The sequence below is a fragment of the Suncus etruscus genome, chromosome 15 (genome assembly GCF_024139225.1).
Source record: "Suncus etruscus isolate mSunEtr1 chromosome 15, mSunEtr1.pri.cur, whole genome shotgun sequence".
NCBI lineage: Eukaryota > Metazoa > Chordata > Mammalia > Eulipotyphla > Soricidae > Suncus > Suncus etruscus.
This window is the reverse complement of record NC_064862.1, coordinates 27,318,575-27,331,336: the sequence shown is the minus strand read 5'-3', so window position 1 is coordinate 27,331,336 and position 12,762 is coordinate 27,318,575. Positions and strand designations below refer to the sequence as shown.

General features: G+C 45.8%; 1 non-coding gene across 1 annotated transcript; it reads left to right on the top strand.

Annotated features, from left to right (window-relative positions):
• The first annotated feature begins 3,779 nt into the window (after positions 1-3,779).
• LOC126031729 (U6 spliceosomal RNA) lies at positions 3,780-3,885 on the top strand. The gene has a single exon (XR_007503560.1). It is a non-coding gene; the product is annotated as a U6 spliceosomal RNA (small nuclear RNA).
• Positions 3,886-12,762: the final 8,877 nt, after the last annotated feature.

The window sequence follows — 12,762 nt, the reverse complement described above, 5'->3', positions numbered from 1 at the left end:
CGGAATCATTCCTGGCTGGGCTTGGAGGACTCTTTGCAGTGCCAGGGACTGATCTAGGGTCAACCATAAACAGGCCAGTGGCTTTACCCACTGTGCTATCTCCTTGGCCCTTTTCTGTTGTTTTTACTGTGGGCTCTCCAGAGGCTACAATACAGACTGAGGAGACTCCAGAGTTTCTGCCCACCAAAAGCTCTGGTGGTTCTAAGTGCTTCCCTCCCTAGTTCATGTGTACCTTCAAGCCTTGATTTCCCCCTAGAAAGGCCTATTCTCAACCGAGGCCCAGACTGGATGCCAACCTGTGTCTTAAATGTCTCCTCAATGTCTACACTCAGTGTGCCTCACTTCCTGCCTTCCTGCAGGGACTCAGCTGCGAGCTGCATTCAGGACTTGACCTGGTCAATTTCCACCCATACCTATGGGAGAAGTGAGAGCCTTATTGCTGCCTTCTCTGAGACTCCAAAACACAAGGACCACATTGGTGCACTCTGGGATGAGAGAAGCCTCGGACCCCACCCACTACCAACTTGAGAGGCAAACGGGGCTGCATAAGCCAAGCAAACAAGCAGCAAGGCTGAGCTGGACAAGGCAGTGTGCAGATGAGTAAAGGTGGGCATGAGAACCCACATCCTGGCTGAGCATGCAGACAGGCTGCAGTTCACACCTACATCAATTATGACATATTCTGATCAAACTTCCTGATGTCCTCCTTGACTAGAATCATCTGTTCCTTCAGGAAAGATGCCTCCTGCTTCAGGGCCTCAACATCCCAAAGTACCCTGGGCATGTTCTGCAGGGCCTGATGATTGGTTTCTGCCACTGAAAACAAAAGGGAAAAGATGTGACCCATTGCCAGGGGACGACATGATTATATGGGGCCAGGAAGTAACTATGCCCCCAGTTTTCCAAGATTTTAAATAAGTTTAAGGGACCAATGGCGTGCTGAGGGTCAAATTCAGGGCAGTTTCATGCAAGGCAAGTACTTTAACCATAATACTATTTCTGTGGCCCTTGAGGAATATTTGGGGGGGGGCACACCCGGCGATGTTCGGGGGTTACTCCTGGCTCTGTGCTCAGAAATCATTCAAGGCAGGCACGGGGGACCATATGGGATGCCAGGAATCAAACCACCATTGGTCCTGGGTCAGCACTTGCAAGGCAAACGCACTATCGCTGTGCTATCTCTCCGGCCGCTTGATGAATATTTTTATTTTTAATTTTTAATTTTAGCGGCACTCCAAGCTTGGTGGAACTCAGAGTTTACTCCTGGCTCTGGCTCAGAGATTTCTTCATATACGCTCCAAGGACCATATGAAATGCCAGGGATCGAATCCAGGTCGGTTGCATACAAGGCAAACACCCTACCTGCTCTGTTATCACTCTGACCCCATAGGTTTTTGGGGGGGTGTATGGGGTGGGAGAGTTGGGCCATATCCAGAGGAACTCAGGGGTTCCTCCTGGCTCTGCGCTCAGAAATTGTTCCTGACAAGCTCAGGAGACAATATGGGATACTGGAAATCAAACTCAGGTCTGTCCCAGATCTGCTGCATGCAAGGCAAACATCCTACCACTGTGCTCTCTCCAGCCCCTAAGTTTTTTTTGTTTGTTTGTTTTTTTGTTTTGTTTTGTTTTGGTTTGGTTTGGCTCAGGGATTACTCCTGCTACACTCAGAAATCGCTCCCAGCAGGCTTTGAGGACCAGATGGGGTGCCCGAATTTGAACCACCCTCCTTCTACATACAAATGCCTTGCCTCCATGCTATCTCTCTAGCCCCAGCCCCTAAGTTTTTAATAGAAGTTACCAAATTACCCTCCTAAGGATTTAGACACTCACTTTTTCCCAGCATCTTTTCAAAACTCAGAATAGCCATCCTTTTAATTAGGAAAAAAGGAAAAAGAAAAAGAAGAGAAAAGAACATGTGAAAAGGATTCCCACAGAGCAATAGTCACTTCAGGCTAGACTGAGGCTCTACCTCTTTTTTGTCACTTGACACAGATGTCCCCCAGGTTCTAACCAGTCCTATAACTAAGAACCAAAAGCCAGAAAGCAGCAAATATCATAAAACAAACATCTCCAGTTTAAGTGTAAATTCTAGTTCTTACTCACCCTGAGCGAGCTGGGATGGGATGGGGGGAGGAGAAGGCCAAGTGCCCTATCACACGCTCCCTCCAAGGCCCCTCGGTCGACTGGGTGCCCTGGTGGGCAGACCCAACTGTCCCCACCATAGGTCTCTTTGTCTTTGTTCAGCTCAAGTTCGAATCTCCATGAGGTCAGGGTCTATGTGTGGTGAATCTGCACAGCACCAGGACTGACTGGAGCAGAAACTTCCTTCCAAAATATCACTTCACAGGCCAGGAGTTTGCACATTGTCTCATGGGCCATGTCGGCCTTAGTTTTAGCCTCTATTCAACTCTGTAGACATTGTATGATTCCGTTTCATTTCATCTCTCAGTTCCCAAGTTTCTTACTATGATATATGACAGGGGCAAATCCATCTGGTAGAGTTGTAGTGACAATGACATGGAATATAAAATCACCTTTAAAATGTGAAGCAGAGGCTAAAGAGATAGCATAGCAATGGGGTGGTTTTTTGGGGGGATGTGACCCCCCCAAAACCCAAACAAGCCAAACAGAAAGAAAGATCTAATGATTCATGATCTTTGTTGTGGGCATTATGTTTGGAGCATTTGCTCTGCACAGCAGTAGGGCACTTGTCTTGCACACAGTTAACCCAGAATGGATCTGGGTTCAATTCCCACCATCCCATATGGTCCCCCGAGACTGAGAGGAGTGATTTCTGAGTGCTTCAGAAAATCTGAATGATTTCTGAGTGATTCAGGAGGAATCCCTGAGTGCTGTCGGGTATGGCCCCAAAACAAACAAACATTTTTGAAGCAGAACTGGAGAGAAAGCACAGTGGTGGGGCATTTGCCTTGCATGCTGCCAAACCAGGACAGACCCAGGTTCTATCCCGGTATCCCATATAATCCCCTGTGCCAGCCAGGAACGATTTCTGAGCACAGCCAGGAGTAACCCCTGAGCGGGGCCAAGTGTGGCTCAAAAGCCAAAAAAAAAAAAAAAAAAAGAAGAGGGAAAAACTTTCTTTGTAGCAATAACAACAACAACAACAACAACAACAACAACAGGCAGTTCTGTACCATGAGTCCTTCACTTTCAAAAATAATGACTAGATTTAAGATCTTCTATGCCAGATACTCACTTCTAAATACAGAAAGGTAATGAACCATTCATATATCCTGAAGTATTTTCTCCAGGTCTGTCACTTTCACAAGAGTAGTAGCTTGTGGTGGGGACGTTATTCTCACTTTACACCTGAGAAAATGATCGTGTCGACTCAAGAATCTTGCCCAACACCTACATGATGAATCAATGCAGCTAATATGGACTCAGAGTGAATTTTTTCATTGATTCTCAAGCTAGCAGAGAGCAGAGTTAGCTGGGTGACTTTATTTAAAAAAAAAAAAAAAGCTATTCAGCGTAGTTCTTTTTTTTAATTTCTTTTTTAAAATTCCTTTTATTTATTTATTTGTTTATTTATTTATTTTTGGGTTTGGGGCCATACCTGGTCGGCACTCAGGGGTTCCTCTTGGCTCTGTGCTCAGAAATCCTGGCAGGTTTAGGGGACCATATGGGATGTCAGGGATCGAATCCAGGTCTGTCCTGGGTCTGCAGCATGGAAGGCAAAAGCTCTACCACTCTGTTATCACTCCGACCTCCTCAGGGTAGTTCTGAGGCCATTTTATGGAAGTATCTGGAGCATCCTGTTAAAACAAAAACAAAATTACTAAAATTGGAACAATACAGAGAAGATTAGCATGGCCCCTGCACGAGAATGACACACAAATTCGTGAAGCGTTGCATATTTAAAAAAAGAAACAAAATTAAACAAAAACAAACATTCGATTTCTTCTGAAAAGTCGTCAGCTTCATGTCTTATGCTTCTCTTCTTCCCTCCATGAGTTTCAGGACTGCAGATGATCCAAACTCAGTTTGAGGTTCTCAGTGGAGGGAAAATGTATAACTGGCCAGTATCGTGGTCCTGTTACTCAGGAGGTTTAAAATAATAGAATAGAGCTGCAGATTTAGGACGGAGAGCAAGATACTTACCTTGCATGTAGCCAACCCAGGTTCAATCCCCCAGCACCACTTTTGGTCCTCTGAGCACTGTCAGCAGTGATCTCTGAACACAGAGTCAGGAGTAAACCCTTAGTCCTACTAGATATGGGCCCCAAACTGATAATAATAATAATAATAATAATAATAATAATAATAATAATAATAATAATAATAATAATAATAAGGGCCAGAGTGATAGGTAGCAATAGGGCATTTGCTTTGCACATAGCCGACCTGGAGTGGACCCAAGTTTGATCCCCAGCATCCCATATAATCCCCGAGTCTGCCAGGAGCAATTTCTGAACGCAGAACAAGCAGTAACCCCTGAACACCGCCGGGTGTGGCCCCCCCCAAAAACAAAATAAAATAATAATAATTATTATTGGCATAGGGGCAGGACCTTCACCAGTTTCCATGCTTTTCTTTTTCTCCCTTATTCTTCTAGAGTTGGGTTAGTGCCCAGGAAAGACTTGCTGTACATGCATGCCACCTAGGGGCTGGTTCCTAATTACTGAAGGATAATATTTGGTAATCTGAGTCAAGAGAAAAATAATAAAACAAAGAAAATTCTAAGAAGAGGTGGGAGGGGCCTACAAAGATAGCGTACCGTAGGGGCATCATGTTTGCCTCGCATGTAGCTGACCTGAATTTGAGCCCCAGCACACCATAGGGCCCTCAACTCTGTCAGGAGTCATCCCTGAGCACAGAACCAGGAGGAAGCCCCAAGCAGTGCTGGGTGTAACCCCCCCAAAAAATGGAAGGTTGGGGATTGGAGAAGATTCTCAAAGCATTATCTATTTCTTAAAAAATGAAAATAGGGCCCGGAGAGATAGCACAGCGGTGCTTGCCTTGCAAGCAGCCAATCCAGGACCAAAGGTGGTTGGTTCGAACCCGGTGTCCCATATGGTCCCCCGTGCCTGCCAGGAGCTATTTCTGAGCAGACAGCCAGGAGTAACCCCTGAGCACCGCCGGGTGTGGCCCAAAAACCAAAAAAAAAAAAAAAAATGAAAATAGTGGGGCTGGAACAGTGGCGCAAGCATTAAGGTGTTGGCCTTGTGCACACTAGCCTAGAACTAACCACGGTTCGAGCCCCCTGTGTTCCATATGGTCCCCCAAGCCAGGAGTGATTTCTGAGCATAATATAGCCAGGAGTAACCCCTGAGCATCACCAGGTGTGGCCCCAAAAAACAAACAAAAAATAATAATAATAATATTGAGGCCCAAAGCGATAGCACAGCCATAGGGCATTTGCCTTGCACACAGCTAACCCAGGACTGACCTGGGTTCGATCCTTGGCATCCCATATGGTTCCCGAGCCAGGAACAATTTCTGAGCACAGAGCCAGGAATAACCCCTGAGCGTCACCGAGTGGCCCAAAAATCAATGTGTGTGTGTGTGTGTGTGTGTGTGTGTGTGTGTGTATTTATAATTCTTGTATTCTAGAAAAGTGACCCAGGAGAGTACGCCTCACATATGTCTGACATATACTAAGTGCTCAATAAATATTTTCTGGTGAAGTGATTAGCAGCCTTCTGCAAGTAATAGATTCTGTTCTATTGATTTAGAGAACACGCCTTCAAGTGAGTACAGGGTTTAAGTATGCAGGGCTGGAACCAGAACTTGCCTTGCATGTAGCTGACCCAGTTCAATCGCTTCACAATTTATGGTTTTTATGGTTCCCGAAGCCTGCCAGGGTGCTCTCTGAGCCAGGAGTAAGCCCTGTACACTGTCAAATGTGACCTAAAGTTCTCATTCTCTCTTTCTCTCTCTCTCTGTCTCTCAAATCCATCTCCATCTTCCTCTCCTCCATCTTCCTCCCTTCTCTCTCTCTCTCTCTCTCTCTCTCTCTCTCTCTCTCTCTCTCTCTCTCTCTCTCACACACACACACACACACACACACACACAGTTCAAGTTGCATGGTATTCTCAACAACGACTTATGGAAGTGGGTCCTGGTGAAGGAATTGATCCTGGAACATTGTATGCCTGAAAGGCAGTAAGTTTGTTGTTCATGGTGTCTCAAAGACAAAAAGAATGAAAGAAGCTTTTAATGTTAAGGGAGTTGCATAAATTTTGCGGCTTTGGATTGCTTTGTGTAAGAAATATTATAATGTACTACAATCTGGGGGCTTAAGGGACAAAGTAAATGTACATATTAAAATAAATAAATAAATTCAGAGAAAAAAAAAGAAGGAAAGAAAACATAGGCTACCATTACCCCCCAAATAAATTAATATTTATTTTCATTTTCTCCCCCGGGTGAATGTCATCAGGGAATAAAAACATTCTATATTTCTTTTTTTTTTCTTTTTTTTTCTTTTATTTTTTCTTTTTCGGAAACCCCCAGGTGCCCTGGGCAGGAAAAGGACCCTGGGGAGGGAGGGAGGAGGGGGGAGGGAGGGAGAGAGGAGAGAAGAGAGAGGGGGGGAAGAGGGGGGGGGAGAGAGAGAGCGCAAGGGAGGGAGAGAGAGAGAGGAGAGAAAGGAGAGAGAGAAAGAGAGGAAGAGGGAGAGAGGAGACAGAGGAGAGAGGGAGAGGGAGGGAGAGAGGGAGACGGAGAGGGAGAGGGAGGGAGGGAGGGAGAGAGAGAGAGAGAGCGCAAGGGAGGGAGGGAGAGAGGAGAGAAAGAGAGGAAGAGGGAGAGAGAGGAGAGAGGGAGAGAGGAGACAGAGGAGAGAGGGGGAGAGAGGGAGAGGGAGGGAGAGAGGGAGACGGAGAGGGAGAGGGAGGGAGAGAGAGAGAGGGAGAGAGAGAGAGCGCGCAAGGGAGGGAGGGAGAGAGGAGAGAAAGAGAGGAAGAGGGAGAGAGAGGAGAGGAGAGAGGGAGAGAGGAGACAGAGGAGAGAGGGGGAGAGAGGGAGAGGGAGGGAGAGAGGGAGACGGAGAGGGAGAGGGAGGGAGAGAGAGAGAGAGGGAGAGAGAGAGAGAGCGTGCAAGGGAGGGAGGGAGAGAGGAGAGAAAGAGAGGAAGAGGGAGAGAGAGGAGAGGAGAGAAAAACATTCTATATTTCTGGCATAAGGGCCAGTCCCAAGGTTTTCTCCTTTCCTGGATCTTATTAAGAACAACTTCATCCTCCCTGAGAATCTAACAGCATAAAATCTTTACCTCTTTTATGCTACACATCACTTCCAAATTTGTTCTGTATCTCTCTATTCATAAAACTCATTTCTCTATGTTAGCCTAGCTAAGTTGATTTTGCTTGCCAGTTACTGAATTTTATTTGTGCTAGTTAAAGCTAACACCAGATATTGGTGACAGATCTACAATCATTTGTCCCCAAACCCAGTACCCAAGTACAACTGAGGTTATAAGAGAACTGAGAACCATTAGGAACTTTGGGCAATGATATATTCCCTGCACTTACTTCTTTTTCTGTTCTTAAAGTCCTGAGACTGTCTTTAATTTTCAGCTTTTATAACAGTAAGTGGAGAGTAGATACCACATATTTTATTATTATGTCACTTTTAATATAAAAATAAAATTTAGGGGGATAGGGCGAGAGCAATAGCATAGCAGTAGGGAGTTTGCCTTGCATGTGGCTACCCAGAATGAACCCAGATTCGATCCCCAGCATGCCATATGGTCCCCTAGCCTGCCAGGAGTGATTTCTGAGTACAAAGCCAGGAGTAATTCCTGAGCACTGCTGGGTGTGGCCCAAAACAAAAAAAAAATTGGGGAGGCCACATCCAGCAGTACTCAGGGTCACTCCTGGCTCTGCACTCAGGAAGGCACTCTTGGGGGTTCTCAAGGGATCATGTGGGATGTCGGGGATCCAACCCGGGTTGGCCTCACTCAAGGCAAACACTCTGCTGTACTATTGCTCTGGCCCCTGGGGTAAAATAATCAGCCCCCCCCACCAACCTTGGCGGGTGTCCTGCCCCTTAAGGAAGTCGTCACTACCTTGGCTCCACCCTTAAGGAAGTCGTCACTGCCTCGGCCCCACCTCTACCCCTACCTCACGAATCATTGGTGTTATCGTAGCGGAAGTCCAGCCCTCAAGAACTCTTCTTCCCCTCCCACTTCCCATCCTATATAAGGGGGTAACGAGGGACCCACGAGGTCTTTGGTCCCCTTTCTATTCTGGGGGAACTTTGACCCTGGCCATTTGACTGGTCAGTATTAAAGCACTTTAAAGCATCTGCTGGAACTCATAAGCCTCTTCATTTCTCTGCGCCGGGTAACTAAATTAGGACTTCCGGACCTTTCAGTTTGGCGAGCCAGCCAGGAGTCCTCATTCTGCCCGGCACGGAGTTATGAACAGGTGTCTGGTGAGTTCTGATGTGTATGTGTGTGTGTGAGAGCGCGCGCTTTGCTTCATGTCTGTCTGAGTTTGTGTGGTGGCTTAGTGACTGAGGTTATAAGCTCTTTACTCGATGTGAGTAGAAGCAGACTTTGTTTCATAGGGGGGTTAGAGTCCCCCCGGAGGGGGGTTAAAGTCCCCCGGGTGACTAAGGAATCTTCCACCTGATGCGTTTCCAGGTGTGTGTGGTTCCCCATCTGATGCGTATACCAGGTGGGCAGGAAGTGACGAACTTTGGCTGCTTAGGTCACGACCCTGGTGGTACCCCAGGGGTTCAGTAAGAGCAGCGGGAAGACGTTCCGATCTGCTGAAGAGGTTGTCTGTCTGTGATTTTTGGAGCTCAAGAACTTGGTCATTGGCATAGTTGTCTGTCTAGGATTTATTGTGGGCTGCAGAGATTACTTAAACGCATTTTGTTTGGTTGTTTGTGGCGCCACTGTCTGTGTCTGTTTGTCTGTCTGTTTGTTTTTTTTTGTCTGTGTGTTCTATGTTTTTCTTTGGTCTGACCACGGGACGCGCCCGACCCCCTCTCGCGGGTTGACCCCTGGGGAAAGGGGCCGAGCGCCGCGGAGCCCGCGTCTCCCTGGCCCGTCAGTCGTCCCAGCCCGGGATCGGGAGGGCCAGTCGCCGACCCTGGTGATGGAGGGGAGGGAGGCTGGACCGGCGATGGGAGTGAGAGAAAAAAAAAAAAAAGCGAGAGACAAAACCCCGGCGACCCAACCACGCCCAGCGGGACGCGCGACCCCCGCTGCCCGTGGCACGGCGAGAGGGCGCCCGAAACCTGCTCCCCACCCAACCAGGAAGCGGGCTCGTGCAAGGGCCACGCTAGAAACATAGCGGAGGGTGTTGGAAATTGCAAATCCCAGATTTCTCAAATGGCCATCGGGGATAAATTTTCCCTGGAGAATTTCTGGACTTTGCAATTAATTCCCCAACTATCCTGCCATGTGTTCAGGCCAAAGAAAGCAACTGGCCGCTTTTTTTCTAGCTGAAAAAAAAAAAAAAAAAAAAAGGAAAGAAAAAGGAGCCGGGTGGTAGGGCGTTTGCCTTGCATGCAGAAAGGAAAGTGTGTGGCGTTTGCCTTGCATGCAGAAAGGAAAGTGGTGTAAAGAAATTAAAAATGTGTAATACAAAAATCTGTATAATCAATCTAAATAATTATTAATATGTCTCTAGGTTAAAAAAAAACTGTAAATGTTTTTAAGCATGTTCTACCAAAAGTAGTAAGCATTCATTCTTTCTGGTTTTCAACATTAATTTGTGTAACGTAAATTGCTGGTGTTTTAATTGCTGGTGTTTTCTGTTTAGAAAACTAAGTAAATTTCTATATTTAAAATCAAGCATAATTAAAATATTATTTTGCAATTTTTCATTATATGTTACCAAAAACATTAATATTTGTATCACAGGAGGTTTGTATAAAATTGGTCATGGTATTAAAAAAATGTATAAAATATTTTGTTGTAAAAAAGATTCTAAAATTATCTAAGTAATTTAATATTTGCTTTTTCTCTTCTCCCAGAACCTTTTAGTACCATTTATGTCATGGCATCATGTTGCTTTGCACAAGATACAAGCAGATGGCTTTTCTCTCTGCATGAGGAGTAGTCCCCATGCAAACAGAAAATCAAAAAAAATTAGTGAGGGGACCCCAAAAACCTCTTTTAGAGGAATAATTGGAGTTAAGGTGGTGTGGCAAGCAGGCATCCTCAAGCATTTGGCTGAAAAGACCGGCGAGAGACTGAAATAAATGGCCTGAGTGAGGAAATTGAAGATTTTCCTAGAAGATCATCACAGCCTCTGGGCCCTGCTCTCACCCTCAAGCTCAGAAGAGAATTCGAGGTCAGTCTCTTCCAAACCTGGAGAGGAGTGGAACAGACAAATCACCTCTAAAAATTCCTGCAGAGGGTGAGATGCCCAGCCAAAAGAACCTCATGCTGAACCAACCAACTCATCAGCCAAACCTAAGTGACTGTAACGTGACAACCAACCCTGCTGTGTCTACAACCTATCCTTAGAAAAGCTCTGTAAGTAATGGGGGTGCCCCAGATGGAGATTTCTCCAACAGTGCTGTATATGTGCAAAGGAAAAAGCCAAGTTATTCAAATACCTGGTAAGGTACAAGGTAAAGGTGGAGAGAAAGACCATTTTTGGTAGCTAATTAAAATTCTAGTGGGCCTAACTTAAAACCCACTTCTTTGAAGTAACTTATGCAAAAATGCTCTTACTAGTTGTAAATGCAAATGTTAGTCTAACTGAAGTAACTCAAAACTGTTTATTCATAATGCTAAAATGCTTTGTTTTCTGTTGATTAATTTGTGCTATCATTACAGACAATAAGAACAGCTGTGCCATTCAAGTTGTGCTATTTACTGCTCCAAGGCCTGAGTGGGTTAAGTAATATTCCCCTGTATAATTAATCTGATCCTTTTCAGGTGTTAAAACTGCAAAAGTGAACCAGTTAACTGCTCCTTTAGAAAAATATGAGATTTCACCCTATCTAGAAATTGAAACTGCAGTCCCCTGTCAGCCTGAAGTAGCTACAGAAGATTGATCTTCGACCACGTTCCCTCTAATAACTTCTAGGGTGATGAAATCTCTAAAGCAAAATGGTCATCAGAAAAAGCTATAAGGGAAATAAGGGGAAAAGAAAGGCCACAGGAATTAATAAGCCACGTTAACTACTAAGAATAACATTATGCCTATCTATCCCAGAGGTTAAAGCAGGTAGCAAAAATTATGTTTCTCTTGGTAATGTTAAAAAGTAAAACAGTCATTAATAAAAATAAAATTTCTTCATCTCTGTCTAACCCAGTGCAGAAAAGGCAACTGGAGTTTAGGGCTCTCTACCTCAACAGCTGTTTAAGTTGCAGAAATGAAGAAAAGAAAGCAGAAACCTCCTTATTTTCGTTATGGAATTCACAGCCTATAAGAAGAAAACCCTAAAGGCCCAGCTGAGTCGGCTCATAGGACCAGAATAAAAGTCCTAGTCTTCCTTCAGCAGCAACCATATGGTGCCCCGCCCAGTGCAAATGTTTTCTGAGTCTTATAATGTTTTTCTCTCCCCCCTTCCACTCTCCTAGCAGCTCGGCTGGCCGCCATCGATGCCCCCTACAAAGCCAAGTCTGAAAGGGACCCAAACAGGCATATGAGCCCCAGAAGCCGAGAGACCAGGTCCTAGTAAAACGGTACCGCTCGCAAACACTAGAGCCTATGTGGAAAGAACTGCTGTCAAGGTGAACTGCATGCTTCCTGGGTTCACGCCTTCCATCTAAAACCTGAAAAGTGAAGCACACTGAGGATCCCCTCAAGTCCGGCGGTCCGGCGGGCACACTTCAGCCCTAATGCACTCACTGACTCTGGCAATGCTCTCCCTGGCACTTGCTAAAAAAGGGCTTAATCAGGTCATGCACCCAGATGAACTGGTGAAAAGACTATATGGAAACCCCTGTGACTGAAGAATGGGGGCATCAAATCAATAGTAGGCTTGTGTGAAACTAGAACCGCTTACCTCCGGTCCCCTACTTCTTCCCATGTGGTGGTGGGGGAGCCGAAATGGGGGTGTAAAGCAAAACCTCAGCCTTTGCCTCCCTCTTGGGGGTGGGGGGAAAATTGGCCTCTGGCTGTCCCTGTCTGACTAGGTAATCTAACCTTTGCTTCTTCTAGCTGTACTTATATCAAAAGGTAGTCCAGTTTAGCTTTAAATCTTCTGTTTGCTATTCATAACAGCACCAAATCTGTAAACCTGGGTCAGGTAGAAGGTACTCAGTGCTCAGAAGTCCTGCCTGCTCCCTCTAGCCCAGGGTATTTACCTCTGGAACGGGTATAAATGTGTGGTAAAAATTTGGCTTATACATCCCAGCATTAGTGCTCAAAAGTAGCAGGTAAATTGGTAACTGGGGGAGCAGGGCTAGCAGGGCTAGCAGAACTAGCGGGGCTAAACAAAAATAACAAACTCTCACAAAAGTTAATTTCAAATGTGTGGAACAGAATCAAGCACCATCAAGAGTAGCTGGCCAAAATAAGGGGCTACTGAATGGTCCCTTATGGTCTTTATACGGTGGGAATCACATTGGCTTCTAGGATTAGAAGTCTCAAGTACAAGAAGTGGGGATTGAAAAGGGAAATCAGCCCCCCCACCAACCTTGGCGGGTGTCCTGCCCCTTAAGGAAGTCATCACTACCTTGGCTCCACCCTTAAGGAAGTCGTCACTGCCTCGGCCCCACCTCTACCCCTACCTCACGAATCATTGGTGTTATCGTAGCGGAAGTCCAGCCCTCAAGAACTCTTCTTCTCCTCCCACTTCCCATCCTATATAAGGGGGTAATGA